Here is a 3,227-nt window from a genome sequence, read left to right as displayed (position 1 = left end):
TCTCGGGGCAACTGTTGCTACCCTCGAATGCCTACGTCAGGGCCCTCACTATGCAAGGGAGGGGCCAAAGGGACTAAAGCCCCGCCTACTTAAATTTAACTGTAATTTTAAATTGAACCACTAGGAGGTAGTCTAAGCTAGGGAAGTGGTGGAAAAGCATAATTCACGTAAATTCAGTTTATCCAGATGCTGCCTCTCTCTTCGGACTGACATAAGATATTTATCAATTTAATTATCCTTGCACTTGTTGAACAGATGTACTACTTAGTACTTACACCAAGGTCTCCTACTGTACTGAAGCTATAGTGAGTCCCTCCCTTATAAGTTTCCTTGGATAAAAATGACAAATGAGTAAATGTAAATGTAAAAGAATTATTATATGTATCACACTATGATCTTTTCACATTTAAGATATTGTTTATTGTAACTTCGAGGTCGCAAGCAGCATCTACAACTAAGCCTCTTATGATGATAAATAAATGAGCAATTAAAATTGTGTAAAGGAAGCTGATAAGATCATACTACTGCCATGTTCTTAAGAAATCAAATATGTTAAGTTATGATTAATTCATTTCATTTGCTAATTTTAAACTAATCTATAAAAGCCTAAATAATCAGACTCCAAAGGTGCTCAGTGAGCTGGTGGTTCCTCTCAGGGTTTCTGGTTCAGTACCACCCAGTGAGTCCACTAGGAATCGTAAGTTTCCCTTTCATAAATCCTCATTTGAATCAAATTGAAACAGATTTAAAAGAGGGATCAGTCATAGATAGATAGATAGATAGATAGATTGTGTTTTGTCCTTCTAGAGGATCTCTGAAGCTCAGCCAGTGACCATCAGGTTCTTTGTCACATCTCTTACCAAGGTCCTTCTGCCTCAATTGCTCAGTTTGGCCAGGCAGACGGCTCTAGGAAGAGTCCTGGTTGTTCCAAACATCTTTCATTGAAGAATTACAGAGGCCACTGTGCTCTTGGGAACCTTCAGTGCAGCAGAATTTTTTTGTAGCCTTCCCCCTATCTGTGCCTCGACAAAACTTGTCTCTGAGCTCTGCAGGCAGTTCCTTTGACCTCATGGCTAACCCTAACTGTTTATTGACAGGTGTGTCCCTTATCCAGAATTAAACAGGATCAAAGTGCAGAATAGAAAAACTGTCCAGTGCAGGGGAGTGGATGAATTAGAGTGCAGAGTAGTACAATCTGATGGCTTCAGGGAGGAATGACCTGTGGAAGCATTCCCTCCTGCAACAGGGCGGAAGCAGACTGCTGCTCAATGTAGTCCTCTGTCCCTGCAGTGTTTTGTAGAGTGGCTGGGACGGGTTCTTCATGATTGCTGACACCTTTCCAGCATCCACCTCTCTGCCACCATAACTATGGTGGTGAGCCAGCCTTTCTAATGATTTTGTTCAGTCTGTTGGTGTCTTTGGCTGTGATACTGCTGTCCCAGCACACAACAGAATAAACGATGGCACTTGACACCACAGACTGATAGAAAGTCCTCAGCAGCTGTCCTCTCACACCAAAGGACCTCAACCTCCTCAAGAGGTACAGATGGCTCTGGCCCTTTTTGTACACCCATCCCAACTTGTCGCACACGTGAATACCCAGGTACTTGTAGGTGTTGACCACCTCCGTGTTCTCACCCAGGATGGTGACAATAGCTGGATAAAGGAAAGCAGCAAAGAACTGAAATATTTTTTAAATTTAAGATTATTGAATGATATTACTTCAACCTACATTCTTTACCGCCTTTTTTTTGTTCCATCTTCTCCTCTTGTTCTAAGTATTTACAATTGTTCTCAATTTAAAAAAGTTAAAACCAAGTTTATTATACATAAATATTCTTTTCGTATTTCTTTTACGTCTTGCAAGAGTAATGCAGTTGGCATTGTCTTCCTGCATTTCAGGTCCTCAGCACATGGTGGCAGCATATGTCTATTATCTGGATTATCTGATACCAGAAGACCTTATACCTTATCAGGTCTTCTTCTCTTCTCAAATGCTTTACTGAGCTTCTGTAGATTGAAGGCAAAATAAGAGTTACAATGCCTCCTTCTGATCTATTGATTAGACAGTTTACATAATTTTCTTTTACCCCATGTTGATGGAGTCCAATCAGGATGCTGAGGTAATGTCCTCTGTATTTTTTGAGTTACATCCTCACATCCTATCATTTAAAAAACTATACCACAATGGGTATTTTATCGGCCGATTCTAGTACTTTAAACTTTATACATTTCAATTTGACAACTTTGAGCCCAAAATAAATTAATAAAGGATCAGTATTTCTCAGGATAAGACAAATTGGACTGCCATGCTGCTTCACAGGGATTTTATGAATGATGAAGTTCAGTTTACTCATCATGAGGAGAATTACTCTGCCAGTGGAAACTGTTGTATAAAGTTTCTGAGGCTATGGAGGGAGATTTTCCCTAAGTTTAAAAAAAAATAACCCTGATAATATCATCTGCCTGTGTTACATACTGGAGATGTGGAGTTTGAAAACAGTAGGTATTAAGGGGGCATTAAAACAGATTAAAAAGGATTAAAAATCAGGATTTCATGACCTCTGTGACTCAGAAAAATCGCTATTTAGACTGATATGAAACAAATAAACATACAAATCAACCATTAATTCTATAAATAAAATATAATCAAATTAGAGACGAAATTTTTGTCTGGTTTGGGAAAGAAGGGATATTCTTTGGTGATTAATTAACCCTGTTGGGTCTAAGCCCTTGTTTTTCCTATTACTGCTGCCTCGGATCTCTTAAGGAGTTTGTCAAAATTCAGTAGGCTACTGGAAGGGACAAGCAAGCAATTTATATTATTTTTTCCAGCACAACCTGGGCTATTTAAATATGTATGCAGCTGTGATGTCACCTAGCATTACAAATATTGATTTTTACTAGTTTAGTTTACTAGTATAGAGCTGCAATGGTTAGTCAAGCAACAGAAAATTAATAACCAAATATTCTATTTGTCAACTGATAAGTCATTTAACAAGCAAACAATGATGGTTTCAGCTTCTCAAATGTAGAAATTTGCAGCTTTTGCTTGCCTTACATAAATGTAAACGGAACCTCTCGTTTTGGACGGTTGGTCAGACAAAACAAAACATCACATGGGCTCTAAGAATTTATAATAGGCTTAAGTGTTTTCACTGCCTATTTTAACCTCTGGCTAAAATAATAACTGACTAAATTAATCGACAGATATAAATCGATCAGTT

Source organism: Seriola dumerili, unplaced genomic scaffold, assembly GCF_002260705.1.
Source record: "Seriola dumerili isolate Sdu_G_001 unplaced genomic scaffold, Sdu_1.0 BDQW01000002.1, whole genome shotgun sequence".
NCBI lineage: Eukaryota > Metazoa > Chordata > Actinopteri > Carangiformes > Carangidae > Seriola > Seriola dumerili.
Note: the sequence above shows the minus strand (reverse complement) of the source record.